Source organism: Misgurnus anguillicaudatus, chromosome 18 (assembly GCF_027580225.2).
Source record: "Misgurnus anguillicaudatus chromosome 18, ASM2758022v2, whole genome shotgun sequence".
Taxonomy (NCBI): domain Eukaryota; kingdom Metazoa; phylum Chordata; class Actinopteri; order Cypriniformes; family Cobitidae; genus Misgurnus; species Misgurnus anguillicaudatus.
The window spans coordinates 22,954,626-22,976,126 of record NC_073354.2 but is presented as its reverse complement, the minus strand read 5'-3'; the positions used below and the strand labels follow the sequence as shown (position 1 = coordinate 22,976,126).

At 38.9% G+C, this 21,501-nt stretch overlaps 1 protein-coding gene and 1 long non-coding RNA gene across 14 annotated transcripts in view; one reads left to right on the top strand and one right to left on the bottom strand.

Annotated features, from left to right (window-relative positions):
- The window catches only part of LOC129428931 (uncharacterized), a 29,418-nt gene extending 12,752 nt beyond the window's left edge, over positions 1–16,666 (top strand). The window contains exons 3-4 of one of the 2 annotated variants that reach the window (XR_008639072.2): positions 15,091–15,148; positions 16,171–16,666. This is a non-coding gene — a long non-coding RNA (uncharacterized lncRNA). Of the gene's footprint in view, positions 1–2,398; positions 5,813–15,090; positions 15,149–16,170 lie in introns of those variants that run through there. The other variant, XR_012358658.1, reaches the window with a different exon arrangement.
- myt1la (myelin transcription factor 1-like, a) overlaps positions 1–16,798 on the bottom strand; it is a 63,529-nt gene extending 46,731 nt beyond the window's left edge. For 8 of the 12 annotated variants that reach the window (XM_073856091.1, XM_073856097.1, XM_073856095.1 and 5 more), the window contains exon 1: positions 16,660–16,798. The gene's annotated coding sequence lies outside the window, so the exon portion shown is untranslated. The remainder of the gene's footprint in view (positions 1–16,659) is intronic. The other 4 variants (XM_073856092.1, XM_073856094.1, XM_073856099.1 and 1 more) reach the window with 2 other exon arrangements.
- Positions 16,799–21,501: the final 4,703 nt, after the last annotated feature.

Here is a 21,501-nt window from a genome sequence, read left to right as displayed (position 1 = left end):
GAATGCCTTTAGAAGGAATGTTATAAAAAGGGGAATCACTGGGGAGTTTTTTGAACCCTATAAAATAATGAAGTGCAGGCACTTGATCCTTTAAAAGCAATAAAAGTTTAGCTATTAAATGTTCAGACTTGAATGTTTAACAGGTCATACAGAATACTTAAAAAAACTATGTCTTTGCGTTCAGAAACAAGACACAATTGAATACTTCACTATTCTCTCTTTCAGCAAGCTAACACTTTTTCTCATATTCTTTCAAATCCTGTTGATGTGTGTGCTGCTATAGTGCACTTGTGCATTTCTCTCTTTGTTTGTGTGTGTGTGTGTGTGTGTGTGTGTGTGTGTGTGTGTGTGCTTGCAGACGCACAAGTGTATTTCAGCACCAAGGCCAGCAACACAAACGATGCTCTCCAAATCCTAGAGCCGTGCATTGAAAGTCTTTCAATGGCAGAAATTCAGGCTTGAACCTATTTCCTTAAAAAGACCGCTTTGTGCTTAACACCTTCTCATGTTTGCTTTGCACGCATGCGCTCCACTCCCCTAACGTTGCCCCTTTTTCGTTGATAAATCGCTCTAACGCTCACACTGGAACAATATGGGAAGCTCTCATCCGAACTTCACTTGGTCAAATCAAAGCATATGAGCTCCAGCTGTCCCCCAGTGGCAGCGAGCTGGCCCAGCTTGGCTTGTAATTGGGGAAAACACTATTTAGTATTCATGCCCAACACCCTTCTGTCTCATATAAAGTGGGACATACTGCTTGAAAATCTAATTCTCTCTCGCTCTCTCTATCTCACTGTGTCTACCTCATCCTCTCTTTCTGTTTTCCTCACTCACTCACTCATTCACTCACTCCTTTACTTTCTATCTCATTCCTTCCCTCTCTGTTAAATAAAGAAGTACTGGCGCTACCAGCAAGACTGCAATCCCATCTGAAACGCACAGTGTCCCCATGTGGATCCTGCAACAGACAGCTTCAAGTTCACTTGAGCTCACAGTTCATTACAGTAAATTATTGAAATGTTGATTATTTCAAGTCAAACAAACAGGACAGTGTTCGAATGGCTACATATGAGGTCTAGCTGAAGATAGCATCAGCTCTACCATCAGGCCTAATCATCCTTCTTCCTTCAGCCGCCTCCTACCCCCCAAAAATCCTCACGTGGGCATTCGTCTGGCAGGGCTGTTGTCACATCCCATTCATCTAAACATCGCTCCAGCTGCACAGTACCACTGTGAGCCTCTCCTCCCCCACAAAAGAGCGTGCATGTGTGTTTGTGTGATCGTGCATCACGTCCAATCATCAGGAACAGAGTGACCCAGTCAAAGAGACATGACCCTGCAACCCTCCAGGCTTGGCATGCAATCGCCAGAGCTAATTTTCCCTCCACCCACCCCAACATCACGCTACCGGACAGCCACAAAAGCACAGCACATACAAATTTCGAATCTGCACTTTGTGTCACTGTACCAGTGTCAGTGGCCTTGAGATTGGTCTGGATTTATGTGGTGTGACTGGTCAGATTTGCTTGGCTGGTTGTTGCCTGGCCTAAATTCAGATGGCATCATGTCTACAAGAGCCCTGAAACAATCACGTCACGAGACATTATTCATTTCACATTCTCTCGCATTTAAAAAATGAAGGATGGGCGGACACCTGCGGTCCGTTATCCTGTTATTCGCTGGGCCGCACAATACTGTTAAGAGCTTGAAAGAGTCTAGACTTCTGCTCTAGCTTATCAGTTGGCGTGACTCACTCAGCATGATTGCAACGGTAATGCAAATTTGTCTTTGCGTGTGTGCGCGCATGTAATGCAGATGCCTGCATAAAGTCTAGCCAGAATTCCAATCACCACACAGAGCCGAGAGTGTGGGCTGCTTGCATTTTCCAGTCCTCATTTAGAATCCAAGCACACACACGCTGGAGCTCTTCATTATTAGCTACATGACTAGCCGTGAAGCCATAGGTTATAAGCAGAATGCGAGGAAGAAAAAGTAGATCGGTCTGAATCCTCAACTACATTAGCCGTAATGGAGGCTATTTTGAGAATAACTCCTCCTTCAAAATATACGCTGGCACATCTCCCATCTTTGGGATGGCACCAGTGCTCTGAGGACATTTCTTGTAAGTTTCCTAATTTAAGTACTAATGGAAGTGGTCTTGATATGCCAGATGCAGCTAATCTACAAATGGCTCCACGTTGAGGGCTCTCAGAGCTCGGAGTCTGACTCAACCCATATAGTGCACGGCATGGATGCAGTCCACGAATATACTCTTGTGCTAAACAATGATGCGAGCCACTCTTCCACCCCAATGCACTCTATCGCATCATCATCAAAGGTAAAGCTGAAGAACAATGCCTCCATCTCTTTACCTCTCTCACTCTCTCTCTCTCTCCAGGGGCCTCATTCTATGCTATCAGGCAGAGAAGAGCTTTAATTGCCCCTGCCTTTCTCAAGGCTTGCTTATGGAGAGAGAAACCCGTGCCATCGGGTCTTAATGATGCCTGGCAACCGCGTGGGATCCAACCAACACGTCGTCAATGGCAACGGAGGTGCCAGAAGTCCTCTTTCCGAGCGACGGGAAAGGCTGAAGGCTTCCTGAGACTTCACGTCCTCGGAGAGAGCGGAGCAGTTCAGCGGAAAATAGCTTTTGGCCCCTCAATCGACAACCTAGGTTGGTGCCAGGCCCGGAGGAGACGTGGGCACCCAGACTGTCAGAAATGTCTGACAGAAAGACATCATGGTACCCATCAGAGTACACCAGCAATGACACGCTGACAGCAATTAATGGCTTTTCTTTGTGTTCGGTTTATAGTTTTTCTAATATTTAACACTTTTTTAGAATGTGTGGAAAATGCACTCATTATTAGTCTTCAAAAAACTTGTGAATTTATTTGACAGACACAGTATTTTATTTTTTTATGGTTCACTCTTTCTCCATTTTTTCGTTAATATATTTTGTATTGGAAACATTTGGGCAAAACATCAATGGACAAGTCCCATTTTTACTAAACAGCAAATTTCATCAGTTATAGGTTTGATGAACCATTAATTGGACAAATCTAAGTGCAAAGTCATCAGTATTTTTGTCTATTGTCCAGAATTTTTTTAAATTGGTAGGGCTGTTACGGATATGAAATTTGGCTGACGGTTAATTGTCTAATAAATTGTGGCGATTATGACGATCAATTGCCTGTTTTAGTGCATTGACGATTATGACGATTAATTGTCTGTTTTATTGCTTTAACATTTAATTCTCATACTTTTTTGTTTGTTTATGAAATAATTTTCACACCTTGTTGTGATTATTTACATTAAATCTTTAGCAACGTTTACCTGGAAGTAAATATTAATTCACATAACACATATTTTAAAATAATCTGATAATGTCTCATTTATACAGGCGCTGCAGCTCCCCCTTGTGTTTTTTGGAGAGATGTGCAATCATTGCAGTGATCTGAAATCATCGCGATGAGGTCAAACAATTGCAATAAGGCGATTATGTAATCATTGTGACAGCCCTATAAATTGTTACATTTTAATTTTAATTGATAGTTAATTGTCTAATAAATTGTGGCGATTATGACGATCAATTGCCTGTTTTAGTGCATTGACGATTATGACGATTAATCGTCTGTTTTATTGCTTTAACATTTAATTCTCATACTTTTATGTTTGTTTATGAAATAATTTTCACACCTTGTTGTGATTATTTAAATTAAATATTTTGCAACATTTACCTGACAGTAAATATTAATACACATTACACATATTTTAAAATAATTTGATAATGTCTCATTTATACAGGCGCTGCAGCTCCCCCTTGTGTTTTTTGGAGAGATGTGCAATCATTGCAGTGATCTGAAATCATCGCGATGAGGTCAAACAATCGCAATGAGGCGATTATTTAATCATTGTGTCAGCCCTATAAATTGGTACATTTTAATTTTAATTTTAATAAAAAAAAGAATTAGGGGTAAACACACTTTATCCTAATTTCACCCTGATTTCCTGGTGTCTCATTTATAAAGCGTGCATATGCCAGTTTCCATGAAAAGGTTGTGATCTATAAAAAAACAAACTTGACGGGAAAATGGGCTTGCAATGTGGTTTCTGAATATGATTCATGTACGCATACTTGCAGGTGATCTTTGATTTATAAAGGGAACATTGCTTTGTTTTGAAAGTCTTAATATTTTTTGGCTTTTGTGCGTACATAGACTTTTAGTAAGACTTACGCACAGTGTTATAAATGAGACCCCTGGCATCTGTTTTATTTAACTAAAAAATAAAATGCTATTCAAAACAAAACCAAGCTAAACTAAATAATAATGATAATAAAAGGAAACCCAAATAAGTACTAGCCCAAGCATTTTTCTAAATAATTGCACACAAATCTCCATTAAATACAGCATAAATGCCATCCCATGACACCTAATGGAGGTGAAAATGTCATGATGAACTTTTGCAGCGCTTAGCTTGTTCACAATGCGGGGCACCTTGCAGCCTGATCTGACCGCTTTCACACCATACCTGCTAATTACATCTCCTCCTCTACAATACAGCAGCCCGCTGGGCACACCACGCCTTACCTCTGCAGCTGGTGAGCGAGTGTGTACCCGCATGTGTTGGGGATAGCGTGGAACTCGGCCGGATTTACACACAGACAGGTGTGCTCCACACAGGGACCCGTGCACAGAAAGCCTGGCTAATCATATCTGCTAAAAAAGGAATGCTTCCAAAAACTGTCAATACAGCAACAGTCCACAATACTTTTCACAACCAACCGACCTACTGGACGTCCAAACCCGATCGGTCTTTCCAGCTTTACTATTGTTTTAGTGCACAAATGCAGCCCAAATGCATATTCGCTCCCATCTTTCGAGGTCTGTGTGTCGGTGCAATGTGATTAGTTAGACGTACATTGCATAGGGCTCTATCTTCAGCTTTGTCGCCAGCAAATTCTAATCAGTGAATCAAATCAGTGCGGATTGAACTGAGATGGAGGGGAAATATGATTTTAATCAGCATGCAGCGCCCGTTCTCCTGTCTGTCTCATTCACAACACATTCGGAGACGGAGAAACCATGGAGCAATCAGCCAGACCTCCGCTGCGTCCTATCGAGAAGGACGTGCTTTAATTACCACCAGCCAAGCCTCTCTATCTCTCTCTTTCTATTTCTCTCTTTCTTTCTTTCTCTTCTCTAAAATGAATAATCACAATAATTGCAATAATGAGCCATTTCATGTCGCTCTCCTTCGCCAAAGGATGACAAAAATTACTCATCTTGTTAAAAACCCATATCTACCGCAGTGTGTATGTGGGATAAGGGAATAGGATGTTGTGCCGTGCGCTCGGAGCCCTGCGCAGGCTGTGTACTGTAGGCACATTTGGCCCTAATGAATAATTAGCAGTGTGTTTTAGCTGAGTCATTGTGCCGGAGGGCCCGCACCGGACTCTAATGGAGGTGTTACCTCACGTCTTCCATCACAGGACTGTCCCCAGTGAGCCAATTGCATAGCAGTGTGTGTGTGTGTGCAAGCGTGTGCGTGCGTGTTAAAAATAACAGCTCTCCCACTTCATGACTCATTCTCTTAGCTTTGTGTCCGACACTCCCAAACAGTTTGTCTGGAATGCAATCCATACAGCCAACTCTTTAATTTACTGACTGGTCATCCCTTAACATCTCGGCGTATGTGTGCGTTGTGCCTTATACTGTATATAAATATCTCAATGGCTAATTGGTATGGGCATGATGTGATGCTCTGCTGTCTATGCCAACCGCGTTATATGATGTTGTTATGTAACTTTTCACAGTGCTGGTCTGCAATGACAACCGAAGGTGAGAACAGCAGATGGAACACAGATGCCACCAGTGCGTGTATGATTTAGTCAGACTAGAGACCGGACCAGCTCTGGCATAGACTCCCATAGGAAAGAAAAATCACGAACGAGACGTCTTTAATGTCTTGAATGTTTGTCGCAGATGCTGATGAGAAGTTTCATGCTTCACACATTTGTCTCCTTGGAAAAACATTCCTGTAATCTTTCATGCATCTCTACCCATCAAGCAGTAGCCATCTATAGACGTCTATTGACCCCGATAAAGTCCGGCTATGAGTAACTCACTTCTAACCAAAAAACGTGCATTTGGTTTGTTAAAGGGGACATTTCACAAGACTTTTTTAAGATTTCAAATAAATATTTGGTGTCTCCAGAGTACCAATGTGAAGTTTTAGCTCAAAATACCATATAGATAATTTATTATAGCATGTTAAAATTGCCACTTTGTAGGTGTGAGCAAAAATGTGTAGTTTTTGGGTGTATCCTTTTAAATGCAAATGAGTTGATCTCTGCACTTAATGGTAGTGTTGTGGTTGGATAGTGCAGATTAAAAGGCGGAATTATCCCCTTCTGACATCACAGGGGGAGCCAAATTTCAATTACCTATTTTTTCACATTCTTGCAGAGAATGTTATGCCAAAACTAAGTTACTGGGTTGATCTTTTTCACATTTTCTAGATTGATAGAAGCACTGGGGACCCAATCATAGCACTTAAACATGGAAAAAGTCAGATTTTCATTATATGTCCCATTTAAATGACGTTTTTTGCCTAAATAATTTGCGAGATGTACGATATTCCATCATGCAAGCAAAATCAACAGTGATAACATGGTTTTTGGTTTCATTTACTTTTGAGATCTCTGCAATGTCTCATACTGTGCTCAAACTTGCCAACATACATGAAATTAATAGCCAAAAGTAAGAGATTTCAATGTATATATCTCATCACATTCTTCCAAAGCCAAATTATCTCAGCCAAGATCTCCACATAACTTTTTACTGTATGTCAACAATTTTGGTCTATTTTTATTACTGAATATTAAAAAAACATCTGCAGTTAATACATAACTGAATTAAGTCGTCTGAGCTACAACGGAGAGCAAAAAAAATCTCTCATCAGGTTAGCAATACTGTTCAAATCTAAAATTTCTGACCCCATTACAAATGAACAATTATGAATAGAAAACAGCATTGTCATGTGCATGTCACAAAAACCTTGACAACATAGTAAACACATAGTCTGGGACGGTACCCCTTGAAAGGGTTCCTAATATATACCATTTTGGTCCACATATGTACTGTACCTTTCAGGTGCCAATGTGTACCTCTGGGGTACTAATGTGCACTTTTTAGGTACAAAGCTGTACTTTTTCTACCTTTATTTCTGATTGTATATGTGGACGCGTTTTATAGGATTCAAATCAATAATCTTGGGGCTGGTGCTGCAATGTTTTTTTTTAACTTAAAACAATATTTGTATTATCATATCAGAATTTCAGATTATACGTTTCTTGTTTTATTTTTACCAGGAGGAGCTTTCTTTTTTCCTAATATAACCCCCTTCTCCGGAGGCTATACAAATCGCATACCGCCTTGTACACAATATGAAGCGTGACTGATTATATAAACATTAAAAAGCAATTAAGACAGTACTTCCATAAAAAAACTATATCCTTCTGTCATCTGGAAATTCAAGGGCTGTATCCTTATCCGACACCAAAGCAACAATAAGAACCTCATGTTGTTTTAAACCTGGATGAGTTTCTTTACTATATATAGACGGTTTCATCGGACGCACATGATACACGTCTGGATCCGAACCTTACTTCCGGTTTCGTTTTTTTAATGGTCTAACTAGTTGCTAAACTGATCTCTTGAACAAATGCCTCGTCAAAAATAACAAATGTTTTGGTTTCCTAGGTAATCTATGTGTTGTTTTTTTGCTTGTTATATAAATAAACTACGCTTAAAGTACTTTGTTGTTATTTATTATTAGCGGAGTTTACCGGAAGTTACTGCGGACCGCGACAGCCGCTTGTTTATGTTGTTACTGCTGAAACCGTCTATAGTTTGATAAATGATGTAACCTCACATTTGATAGTACCCTTTGGGCCCTATTTTAACGATCTAAGCGAATTGTCTAAAGCGCATGGTCTAAACGGCGTGTCCGAACCCACTTTTGCTAATTTAAGGACAGGAAAAATGGTTTATGCGCCAAGCGCACGGCCTTAAAGGGTTGTTCCTATTTTCGTAATGAATAATGGGTGTTTTCGGCATAACGTGCAATAAGCCGATGAGAGTCTAAGCTCTCATCCCCTTTAAAAGCAAGTTGCATCTGTCGCCATGCCGATTCCCTATTTAGAAAGCAGAATTTGGAGACTAAAAAACTAAGCGGAGGAAGAAGACCATCAGTTTAGGAATAATGTTAAAAAATTTTGTTGTTTATATATTTGTATCGAAATTATTATTTTTTGGATTAAAACCTTTAAAAGCTGTTTTCTTGAGTCATAGGAGTAAAAAAGCAGGCTTTTAATTGCCGTAAATGTATTGATATCCTACATAATCATTGTAATCTCATAAAATAATTTGCAAAAAAGGTTTGTACTCTAAAAATACAAACAAGAGATAAAGAATTTACAAACCTGCGGAGAATCGTTTCAGCACTCAGACAGCGCCATGTTTTTTTTTTTAAAAAGCATTACTTAAAAATGTTTCTCATCTCACCATATCCACAGGTACAGAGTCATCATATACAATAAATCCGTAGGGTAGCATTTTAAAAACAAATACAGATGCATTTGTTTAAAGCAAAGCATTTATTTACTTACCAGGCTACAGATGAAGCTGCTCTTTACGCCTTCTAATGTCTCATAAGCGGTCCTCATTTATGTCCAAGAGACTCAATAATAATCTTTTTCATTTTAATTCTAATTTTTCAGATTTTAAAGCGTTTTTGTGCTGCTGCGCATCTATGTATGTGATAAGCAAACCCGCGTGGTCGTCACGTTTATAGGCGCGTATTACTAACTTGCTCATTAAATAACAAAATCAGTATTGCGCCATTGACTTTAGACTTTAGACCAGGTTTTAGTTGGTCAATGGCGTAGTCTATTTTAGTTGCCTCAAAATAGCAACGCGCCAACAATGTGCCTGAACACACCTCGTTTTCAGACCAGAATGTCCATGAGCGCAAGATTGGGCGCAAATGCATTTGCTATTTAAACAACGTAGTGCTAAATGTGAAAATGATCATTGCGCCGGGTTGAAACTAGCAAATGACACTTGCGTCGCGTATTGCGCTACATTTGCGCCGGGTGTATGATAGAGCCCTTTGACTTTCATAGATGTATAAACAAATACTATGGAAGTCATTGGCTACCGTCAACTGTGTGCTTACCATCATTTATCATCAAAATGTCTTTGTTTGTATTCAGCAGAGTAAAGAAACTCATACAGGTTTAGAACAACGTAAGGGTGAGTAAAGCATTTTTAGGCGAACTATCCCTTTAAGAGCTCAACTCGCATTAAGGAAAATGCCCTGCTGAATAAACATATGCAAAAGGAATCCTTTTCAAATTCAAAAGCAAGATGATAAGGACCCACCATTTATTCACCCCTCCCTTCCACGAATCTGCAAATGCAACAGGAAATAGGCCTCCATATGTGGCTCCAGCCCATAGTGTGAGATGCTCTCAGAGATTGGAGTGAATCATCACCATTATCGAATAGCCGTGTGTACGGTTTGTGCTTTCAACACACAGGCTCAATAGCTTTTCACTGTGCATATATGGGCAAATCAGGTCACTACTGATTTAGAGCGTCTATGCAGTCTGTAGGGATGCGAGGTTATGTATCAGGGCTCGTGTGTTGTGTACTGATGCAGGGAGTCTTACGATTTTCTGATAAGGTGATCAGATGCACTTGCTGGATTGAATTCGGTGATTGATGGACTCGTGGGTATGGTTGGGGAAGATATGGCTGGCTTGGATTTATAAGGGGAGCAGCACTGTAACATATATCCTCTATTTGTTTTGCTTATATGCAAGTACTGTTAAAGGGCGTTAGTTCACCCGAAAATGAAAACTCAGCCATTTACTCCCTTTTACTCATTGTTGTTTCTGGAGAGACATGAGGCTAAATAAATAGTGATTCATTCACGGATAGCTGAATTAGTATGCAGTACAAGTGGTATTCGTTCAGACTAAATTAGATTATTAAGCTACTGTATGTTTTGCCATTTAAACTGAGCATGCTCCTAATTTAGGCCCAGACACTGCTGGGTTGCAGATGTTTACTTGGGGTGAGAGGCTAGGATGGGTTTGTTTACACCGCATGCCTGCTGATCCTGCATCCTGGGATCTAACCCCGAATGTTTTATCCCCTCCTCATACAAATCTCTCATTCGCTCACACTTTCATTCTTTGGCTTCTTTCTCCCTCTTTCTGCTCAACTAGGTCACAGCAGAACCTAATGTAGATCAGGGCTTCCCATGGAAATGGCAACATTATCTGAAAGCGTGTAGCCTTCATATACAACGAGCTGTTTAAATTTATAGAGTGCTGGTTTGTGCAGAGAACTAAGAAATCTCAATGTCTCTCCATGACCCACATCTATAAAACATCTCACCTCTGTGCACCAAGCGTTATTGACTCAAGGCTAGTCTTTCTGAATGCTTACATTGGACCACGCGTCTGCTTTTAAAGAAACGCACAAGTAGGCTTGGATCACAAAGTAAAAAAGATTTTAAGTAGAGAGGCACTGTTAATAAAAGTGTTTTCAAAACGATACGGTTTCTATAGTTTGCAGACAGCAGGTGTAAGAAAAAAAATAAGTAAGTAAGGTTATGCATAAAGTAAAATGAAATTGCCAATAGGAAAAGAAAATACACATGAATATATGAATTAGTTTTAACCACACTAAAGTTTTTACATTTTTGTAAAGTAAAGGTTTTTTATGTATTTATAATTTTTTTTGTAGTGTATTCTTTGCATTTGATGCTCCTAATCTCAAAATTTGTTTATGAGAATTTAGTGTCAAATAAAAATATCACACAAAAGAGTCATCCTCATGTCATCCTCTTTTTCCAACTCGCCTAGAGTTAAACATTTGATTCTTACCGTTTTTAAATCCATTCAGGGTTAACACTTTTAGCATAGCTTAGCACAATCTATTTAATCTGATTAGACCATTAGCATCAGTAATGACCAATAATCAGTGACTTTGCTGATGTAACATGGCTGCAGTAGGCGTAGTGATATTACGCACTGCCCGAAAATAGTCCCCTTGGTTACTTTCAATGGCAGGGGACTATTTTCAGGCAGTGCGTAATATCACTACGCCTGCTGCAGCCATGTTACATCAGCAAAAATCTTTGATTATTACACCAGTTTGAGAGTATAGTTCCTAACCATATCTGCCTAGAAAATCACAACTTTTAATTTCCTGTCGGTCTTAGTACACGATGTAACTGCAGAAGAGTCAAGTTTTAAATAGGAAAAATATTTTAATTCTTTGTTTTTTTTTAGTGCAATGCTAATGGTCTAATCAGATTCAATAGATTGCGCTAAGCTATGCTAAAAGTGGTAGCGCCAGACCTGGATATCAGCTGAATGGATTCCAAAACGGTAAGAATGAAATGTTTAACTCTAGGGGAGCTGGAAAATTAGCTTATTTCCAAAAAAAGTGGAATGTCCCTTTAAGTCATCGGCATCACCAACTATTTGCCATGTAGCCTTATATCAAACTTTTTATTAATTCAGCCGAGAAAAATCCCATATTAGCATTCATCTATTGCATAAAGCTGTTGATACATTGTGGTGTGGATGGTGTGAGCATTGAATGTCTTCACGGACCTTTTCTCATCAGAGCCAATGAACGTCTGTCTGTCAGCCTGACAACATTCCTATAGAATCACATGATTCAGCAAAACCCAGCAGCATTAATACCACCAGAGCTACTTACTGTACTTATCTAGAAGACTTCTTGGGACCGAGCGCACAGTAGATTGCAGAATTAAACCTGTCTTTCCTCAACTTACGTAATCAATCATGAATATATTAATAAAAAGTTCCATAGTTTGTTTAGTGCCACACTAGAGGCAATGAGCCCAAATTCTCAGTACTGCTTGAGAAAACATCTGCTGGAGGGAAACAGAGGGGAATTGGTTGGGAGTTTGACAGAGTTGTGTAAATTTGATACAGCAGGTTGGTTAGAAAGGAACAACTTTCTCACTTGCTTTGATTTACATAAGCACTGACAAACTTTGCCTAATAGTTCAAAAACAAAAACGAAAATTTCTAATTTACTTAAAGGGGACAGAGAATGATAAACCATTTTTACCTTGTCTTTGTTGAATAATGGTAGTCTACCCGCATTCACAAACATACAAAAAGTTCTAGACATGTTAAACATCTCAGTCTCATAGAAATTCCTCTTTTAGAAATGTCAGCCAGAAAGCGGCCCAAACTGAAAAACTGATGCTTATGACATCACAGGCATTTCCCTGCCCCTCCACTTTAAAATAATTGGCTACATTTTTTGAGTGGCAGCAAAGTCAGCCAATCAGTAATGAGATTGCAAGTTAAGCCAGTAGGGGGAGCCAAATAGGTGCAAAACCACTTGTTTAAAATCTCCCACCCTAATAGAACTATCTGAGAGAGGTTTTTAGGAAGCTTCTAAGGCATTACAGACCCAAACAAAAAAATGTTTGTCTACATGTCACATCACAGAACAAGGATAAATACCCGTTCAATCATTCTATGTCACCTTTAACCTCCTGTATGGATTTCATTTCATCCATAAACTTTCTTCTATTTAACTAAGCTATTTTGAATATAATGCATAATTTTTTGAGAATGTTTGTTCCTTTTGGAGCTTAAGGAGTGTATGGGATGAACCCATTCTCACCAAAAAGCGTACAAATGACACGCAGTGTGATTATCGTGCAATAGATACGCCAAATTCCGATTTTGCGTGCATATGATACGCCAGTCCTTCCTATTCACTTATATGGCGAATCGTTTCGTGTCGTTTTATTTATTGTTTTCTCATTTGTTTTTTTACCATTGTCGCTTGGGTTTAGGGTTAGAACAACTTTTTGTTATATAAAAATGACATCTTAACCCAAACCCCATCTCTAACCCCAACTCCAAGCGACCATGGCTTAAATATAGACAAAAACATGGAGAAAGCTGTTTATTAAATAACCTGCTAAAACAAATGTGAAATCTAACCCTAAACCCACAGGTTTTTAAACATGGTTTAAAAAACAGAAAACAAATGAGAAAACAATAAATAAAATGACACGAAACGATTTGCCATATAAGTGAATGGGAAGGACTGGCGTATCATATGCACGCAAAATCGGAATATTGCGTACACTGTAAAAAAATTCCGTAGAAATTTCAGTGTTATTGCAGCTGGGTTGCCGGTAATTTACCGTAGATTTACATTTATGTTATTTACTGGCAAGAGTTTATTCAAAGTTAAATAAATTTTAAATATTAACAAGTCTTTATCTTTACAGAATAAAACTATACAATAACAGCCTCATGCAAATCATTCTGGGAATCAGAAATCATCATCAACCTTTTTCTGTTTTTGCTTCAGATTTTGTTTCCCAGAATGTTTTGCTTGATGCTGTTTTTTTTTAGTTTTACTCTGTAAAGACAAAGACTTGTAAATGTTTAATGTTCATTTAACTTTGAACAAACTCTTGCCAGTAAATAACATAATTGTAAATCTACTGTGAATTACCGGCAAGCCAGATGCAATTTCTACGGATTTTTTTTACAGTGTATCTATTGCACGATAATCACACTGCGCGTCATTTGTACGCATCTTGGTGAGAATGGGTATATAGGATAAATAGTTTAAATATTTAAAATTTCACCATTAGTTCTGTGGAGAAAGTCTTGACTTCTATGTGAATGAGTATTTTTGGTTGAACTATTCCTTTAATAGCATTAGCAACATGACTGTTTTTGCCCTACTACGGTAGAACATTGTGTACTGTCTGTCTGTACTTTACATTACAATAAGGTTGTATTTGTTAACATTAGTTAATGCACTAGCGTACATGAACAGTGAACAATACTTCTACAGCATTTATTAATCTTAGTTCATGTTAATTTCAGCATTTACTAATACATTGTATTTGTAAGGAATAATTGAAGACGGGCCATTGAATTATAAGAAAATAATGCACACCAAGGTGGTAATGCGGCACGACGCGAAGCGCAGGTGTGCATTATTTTCAAATAATTCAAAGGACCGGAGTCAATTATTCCGCTTATACCACGGTTACCACAAACATTGCTCTGGTGCCTATTTTTAAGACATTTGAAAAATTAGGTGTGCGGTTTACAGAAAAATAATCAACACCCATTTCTCAGCCAATCAGAATGCAGCATTCAACAGACCCGTGGTATAAGTTAACATAATGCACTATAAACTAACATGAATAACTGTATTGGCATTAACAAAGATTAATAAATTATGCTAACCTATATTGTTTATTGTTACTTCATGTTAACAACATACAACCTTATTGTAAAGTGTTAGCGTGGCATGTCATGTGAGCATTGCTGGACGGATAGCGTTGACATTTCAATGAACATACCAAAAAGAGCTTATATTTAGGTATTGCTGTTTTATATACAGTACTGTGCAAAAGTCTTAGGCCACCACCGCCAGACTTGTTGTTTTAGAAGTTTTAATGTCCATCCATATTTATTTTTCTATCTATTTTATTAAGATACAAACAGAAAAAACAGGAAATATGTACAAAAAATAAATGTTCAGGACTAAATGTCTTCTCTAGGCATCGTCAGTGTTTAGTGACCTCTGTTTGCACTAAACACATCTTGAGCGTTTTTGAGCAGAATGAAGTAAAAATACTAGTTTATTTAAAATTAGAAATTAGGATTTAATTTCATTTAGGTTAAGAGATCCTGCAGTTTCCTGCTATTCCTCAAGTGGAAAAATTTGACACATACATTTTTATACCGTATATATGATCACTATACATTTGCAAAAACAACAAATCTAAAGCTGGCATGGTGATCTAAGACTTTTGCACAGTACTGTATGATATATATATAATACGCATTTATCAATACAAACACACTCAAGAAAAAAGCTACAGGAATATAGATAAAACACAACAAGCCATAAATAAATGTGGTCATATTATATGCATAATGTGCACATAAATGAAATCTATCTAATTTTGCTCTTTCCCAAGCTGCCTTCATTGTCGGTGCTATTTTTATCTGAGCCATTGCCACACATCAGACAGAGTGGTAAGTGTTTGTGTGTGTGTGAGGTGGGGATGTGGGTAAGGGGTGGTGGGGGTTGGCAACTCATTAAACCAGTAAGATGTGAAATGGGCAATGTTTCTCTCTCTGTCTCTCTCTCTCTCTTTCCGACTGTGTTTCTCTTCCTCAGCGTGTTCTCGTATAAATGGCTCTGGAGCCCTCTGGGGTCATGGAGCTTCTAGCCAGACAAATCATATCTTCTCCCGAGGACTAATTCTCCACCTCAATACCAAGCTTATACTCAGCCTGTTCAGCTTTTGATCTTAAATGCAATACTTTGCTGACAAAAAAAATCAAAGGAGGCCGTTTTAAACAATATGTACATTATTGGAAATAAGAAGCAGAAGCATAATATATTCATCATAGTGTAAAGTTCATATCTGTCATAAAATATAAGAATGTTTCTATGGTAAGATTAAACTAAACTGATAATAATTTCTACAGGTAAGAGTAATAAGGTCCTATACAGGAACTGTATGAGATCGCATACAGTATTCATGAGCATATGACATCTCACTTCTGTCATGCTGAGATTGCTCTGAGACACCTTACTTGCTGATCCTGTCTTAAGTCTCTCCTGAGCTATTATTATGAAAAGTTATGGCTGGTTTCAGATCAGCAGAAAAGGGCAACATTAGCAACATTGTCAGTCAACAGTATCACCCATTTTATTGCATAAATAAGTCCTATGCAAAACTATAGTTCAGCACTGATGTAAGCATGCACAAGCGTTTATTGTTTGTGAGATTCGTACACTAGATAGTCCGTTTGCTTTTTAATTATAGTTTTATTAAAATGTTTAAAAAGTACAATTATGTCATTAAATTCAGTCATTTAAATCAGAAAATTTGAAATCACTGTACTGGAGATCCAACGTATAGTATATAAAATCACATTGCTCTATGGCATGTCCCTAGTTGACATTATAACACTTCTGTACATTATATTCACACCTATGGCTGCATTATCAGTGGCTGTTTATTGAGCCTCCTCACTTTGTTCCACAGGTAAATCTACAACAGAAAACCTCAGCCGCAACTTTCAAATGGCTCAACTTTCAAAGTCACGCTGCCAAATTCCCGAGGAGCAAAAACGTGCAAATTTGACCCCAAATGCACGAGAAACCACAAAATGGTGATTGCAAGTCCTGCATGAGAATCTGCTGTCAAGCTTTGGTGAGAAATCAATTTTCTGATCGCTAATTATTGAGTGTCATGCGTATATGTAGTTGGAAACAACCACTAGTCTGTCGAATAACTAGCAAAGCCAAAGAGGTAGCAGAGCTCACTCTGTCAGACAGCTACTCTGCAGCCCTATGTGTTGGAATGCAAAAAGTGATGGCTTAATGAATGCATTATAGCGTCTTCCTCTCTCACATGCGTCCATGTGCACAGGCAAGCATGCATGCTAATGGTCTGCAAATGAATATAGATTATGAGGCCACATCATGCCAGCGTGGCAAAAGAAGAACAAGAGGTAAACAAAGTGAAACCTACTGAAATGGCGACACTGTGTTTCTCTCTCTCTCTCTCAGTCTCTTCACACACCGTGGTCTGAAAGTCTGCACCCGTCTTGTTTCTTTAAAACGCTTTTTCTGTCCCTCAACGCACACTGTTTTACTTCCTCTCCTCTGTTCTCTGGAGCTTTCTTTGTCTGAGCTCGGTATTCCTACAGCACTTGGAGAGATGGAGGGAGAGAGAGTGTAGGAGCATGAAACTGCAGCCGCTCTGGAGAGGCAGTAGAAAGAGCGGGAGTGAGAGAGAGAGAGAGAGGAAGGGAGGGAGAGACACAGACAGACAGGGAGGAGGGGAGTGAGAGAGAGCCGGAGCAGAGGGAGGGAGCTGTGAGCAGAATGTGTGAGGCGGTAGAGAGAAGCGCGTGAGCCAGTCTCCAGAAGCGACACGACACTGCAGCACTACCAAGTGTGGAGCATGCAGAGCCAGACTTACCCACTTCACCTAACTGCTGACAGACAGACAGACAGACATTGAGGACCTGGCAGCTTAGGAGACACCCTAGCTGTCGTGCCAAAAAAATAAAAATGTAGGGCGATTTTATCACAAAATAAACTTATGGCTTTTCAGTCGGCATGAAGAACAAAAGGCACCCCGGAAATGTATCATCTCTCCTATATTAATTCAACTGAATGTCTGATTCAAGTCACTCCCTGCTCTGCTGTCCCCAAAGATTATAGAGTCTACAAAGCCATATGAGTGCAGTACCACGCACAGCAATGTGTGTATGTGTGGGTGTCCATATTTGATATGGAATATGAATTATGTGCCCGTAAAATGTGCCTCATTGAAAATTAAGCAAACACTATGGTAAACAATGCCGTGTGTGCTTTAAATCCCAGCTGACAATAGTTTCATTTACGAACTATGGCACAACTTCAGTAATATCGCAATTGCTTTAGTGTCTTTTTTTAATTAAACCCCAGACTATGCAATGCATCATTTTTAAATAGTGAAAGCCTGAATTTTAAAGGTGCTTTTTCCAAAATTACAAAAAAATATTCAGTTTACAAGGTTTTCAAGGTTTTAGTATGATCTGCTTACGCGACACTAATGGTTGGGTTTAAGAGGGGAGTTTGGGGTGGGGCTTTGTTATTGCTTTTATCTAACAATCATACATTTTTGAATACATTTTTGCTTTTTTCTAAAAGCCTTGCATTTTCAAATGATTAATTTCAGACAAATTGATACAAATTAGCTACCTTTTAAAAAAGTTACAAGTTTAAGTTCAAACTACATACAACACAACTGGACAGCTCCTGGTGCTGAAACAGGGAAAACACCAGACAGGTCTTGGTGCTTTAAATCCCAGCTGACAATAGGTTATTATTGATTTTATCTAACAATCTTACAGTTTTTTATCATTTATTGGCTTTTACTGATAACCTTGCATTTTCAAATGATTAATTTAGACAAATTCATACAAATTAGCTACCTCGTAAAAAAGTTACAAATTCAAACCGGAAGGGCTACAACACAACTCAACAGCTCCTGGTGCTTAAACAGGGAAAAAAACGGACAGGTCTTGGTGCTTTAAATCCCAGCTGACAATAGTTTTATTTACGAACTATGGCACAACTTCAGTTATATCGGAATTGCTTTAGTGTCTTTTTTTTAATTAAACCCCAGACTATGCAATGCATCATTTTTAAATAGTGAAAGCCTGAATTTTAAAGGTGCTTTTTCCAAAATTACTAAAAAATATTCAGTTTACAAGGTTTTCAATTATGCGTTTTAGTATGATCTGCTTACGCGACAATAATGGTTGGGTTTAAGCAACATGATCTCACAAAGTTCCGTGGGATAGTCACGGAATTTTGTGCTCATTTTTCCGTGGCATTCTCACGGATCTCCGCATTTTTCCGTGGCCCTGCTACGGACTGTCTTTTTCCGTGGCATTCTCACAGATTGGTTAGTCAACTGCTTTTTCCTATTTTCAAACCATTTTCGCTTCAGTTTAGGGTTAGATTTGGTGTTTGCGTTAGTATGTCACTTTAACTATTGGTTTATAAAAAATTTTCTGATTTATTCTTTTATATTTTCTAAACTTTAAACAATTGTCGCCTGGCGTTGGGGTTAGAGTTGGGTTTGGGTAGGGATGTCAATTCATGTAAATCTAACCCTAAACCGAAGCGAAAATGGTAAGAAAATAGGACAAAACTGTTGAGTAACCAATCCGTGAGAATGCCACGAAAAAAGACAGTCCGTAGCAGGGCCACGGAAAAATGCGGAGATCCGTGGGAGTGCCACGGAAAAATGAGCACAAAATTCCGTGACTATGCCAGGGGAGTTTGGGGTGGGGCTTCATTATTGATTTTATCTAACAATCAAACTTTTTTTAATACATTTTTGCTTTTTTCTAGCCTTGCATTTTCAAATGATTAATTTTAGACGAATTCATACAAATAAGCTACCTTTTAAAAAAGTTACAAGTTTAAGTTCAAACTACATACAACACAACTGGACAGCTCCTGGTGCTGAAACAGGGAAAAACCCGGACAGGTCTTGGTGCTTTAAATCCCAGCTGACAATAGGTTATTATTGATTTTATCTAACAATCTTACATTTTTTTTATCATTTATTGGTTTTTACTGATAACCTTGCATTTTCAAATGATTAATTTAGACAAATTCATACAAATTAGCTACCTCGTAAAAAAGTTACAAATTCAAACCGGAAGGGCTACAACACAAACTTAAAAAGTGCTTTTTCAAAATTACTAAAAAATATTCACAGTTTACAAGGTTTTCATTTGTGCATTTTAGTATGATCTGATTTCGTGACAGTAATGGTTGGGTTTAAAGGTACAGTGTGTAAATTTTAGCGGCATCTAGTGGTGAGGTTGCAAATTGCAACCAACAGCTCAGTTCACAGCTCACCCCTTGCTTTTGAAATGCATAGAGAAGCTACGGTAGCCGACACAGGACAAACATGTCAACTTAATAAAAAAGTTTGTCTGTTAAGAGCTTCTGTAGAAACATGGTGGCACAAAATGGCGACTTCCATGTAAGGGGACCCTTGGTGTATGTAGATAAAAAAGTTTCATTCTAAGGTAATGACAACATAACAGTTCATTATAAAAGGTCTTTATACACCACTGATAGTGTGGTTTTGTATATTATTTTGCATTTCTGTCAGAGGATCTTTCTAAAAATTACACACTGCACCTTTAAGAGGTAAGTTTGGGGTGGGGCTTCGTTATTGCTTTTATCTAACAATCTTACATTTTTGAATCATTTATTGTTTTTTTGTGATAACCTTGCATTTTAAAATGATTCATTTCGGACAAATTCATACGAAATAGCTACCTCGTAAAAAAGTTACAAATTTAAACTGGAAGGGCTACAACACAACTGGACAGCTACTGGTGCTGAAACAGGGAAAACACCGGACAGGTCTAGGTGCTTTAAATCCCAGCTGACAATAGTTTCATTTACGAACTATGGCACAACTTCAGTAATCTCAATTGCTTTAGTGTCTTATTTTAATTAAACCCCAGACTATGCAATGCATCATTTTTAAATAGTGAAAGCCTGAAATGCCTGTTCTAAACAAGCCTTCCTTTCATTTAAAGGTACTTTTTCCAAAATTACAAAAAAATTACAGTTTACAAGGTTTAAGTATAGGTATAATCTGCTTTCGCATCAGTAACGGTTGGGTTTAAGAGAGGAGTTTGGGGTGGGGCTTCGTTATTGCTTTTTATCTAACAATCTTACATTTTTGAATCATTTATTGCTTTTTTCTAATAGCCTTGCATTTTAAAATGATTCATTTTAGATGAACTCATACAAATTAGCTACATCGTAAAAAGTTACAAATTCAAACTGGAAGGCTACAACACAACTGGACAGCTCCTGGTGCTGAAACAGGGAAAACCGCAGACAGGTCTTGGTGCTTTAATGGGAAAGTGCTGGACAGCTCCCGGTGCTGAACTGAACTGTGTGGACAGAGCTGCCTTGAGAGACGGGCGGCCAAATACAGCCGTTCAGAATGCACAAACATCTCTCGTCTTCTCTCTAGCTCTGCAAGTAAACCATGCAAAAACGAAACCGTCTGGTTGCCTCTCGACAGTGTGGTGCATATAATGGCAGCTGTCTTGGAAATGCCTCCCTAATCACGTTAATAGGTTTAATCAGTGAATTAGCAGCAGGAAAATGTCAGAGTGGCCAACAGAAAATGGAGAAGCTAATTAATGAAAAGGGAGAGCGTCTAAAAAGCTAGTGCCGGGGACAGTCGTGAAGGGTGCCGTACCTCACGGGCATCGCTCGAGTGGGGACACTGTGAAACACAACCCCTTGGCAATTACGCACACGAGAGCAGACTCCCATTAGACGGAATGCATATGTACTTGGCTGATATCCCAGAAATGATGTCTGTGGTTGTGCTTTCAGTATTCACGAGCAAGGCTAACCATTGTGAGTCTCTAGCTCGGCATGAATGCATCTCGCTGGCTTTCTCTGAAAGCAAACTTGTGTGTGGGGGAACATGCGACGTGTCTTTCGTTGTGCACTTGCCATCTATAGTGAGTTTCTTCGAATGGCCTGTGCCTGGTGTCTGCCTTGGAAAACAGACCGATCGATAGACTTTGAATGCAGTCGTGTGCGCACACACATTCGAATCACACCAATAACAAGGCTTTCTCCCAGCCGCAGCATCAATGCCGAATGCAAGCGTGTCTGGACCCTCTGATTTGCCCGGCTCACAACAGAACTCGCCGTTCTGCTGGAGATAAACAAGAGCCGTCGAGGGCTGGTCTTAGATCAGCCACCTGCCCAGAAGCGAAATCTTAATCATAACCGGAGAAAATGAAACCCCTGCTCTAGG